We start from the raw sequence: 729 nt of genomic DNA, 5'->3' as shown, positions 1-729 counted from the left end.
ATGACCGCAAGGATCTTGTCTCACTATCTCACGTTCTGAGATGGAGAATTGCCGTGAAACAAGATCGTTGATCTATCGATACGATCACACCAAAAACCACTCGTTGATTCAAGACTATGACTTTAAGTGTTTTGGGATGAAAGAGTGGGCTCTTTTCAAAAAACCTAAGGAAACAATTTTTCCTTCTATTTTGTCTCAAAATTCCGGCCACCCTAAGGAGAGAAAAGTGTGAGATATTTTCTTCTCTTAGAAAAACATAGCTAGGGTTTTCAACAATATCCTTTTATAGGAGGAAATTCAAAAACTCAAGCCCTAGATGGGATTTTCGAATTTCCCCTTCTCTCTAGGATCAAAATCTGAAATTCCCCATATGGCTAGGGATTTTTGAATTTTCCTTCTCTCTTTTGGAGCAAAATTCGAATTCCCCATATAGCAAGGGATTTCTGAATTTTCCAAATAAAATCAACTTTCTCTCTCCTTTAGTTGCCAAATAAAATCATGTTTAAATTTTATTTTGAATTTTAAATTAATCACTATTAATTTCAAAATGCAAATTCATTCCTTTTATTTTTCAATAATCAAATAAATGAAAAATAACACAATGAATTTTTAAACATAATTATATAACAAAATATCAGTTTCTATTTTCCCACTTATTAGAGCTAGCCTTGAGACCGAATGGACCCACATGAACAAAGCTATGGAATTACAATACTCGACTAACTTATC

The sequence above is a fragment of the Morus notabilis genome, unplaced genomic scaffold, assembly GCF_000414095.1.
Source record: "Morus notabilis unplaced genomic scaffold, ASM41409v2 Scaffold798, whole genome shotgun sequence".
Lineage (NCBI taxonomy): Eukaryota > Viridiplantae > Streptophyta > Magnoliopsida > Rosales > Moraceae > Morus > Morus notabilis.
The sequence above is the reverse complement of the archived record's forward strand: the minus strand, read 5'-3'. Positions refer to the sequence as shown.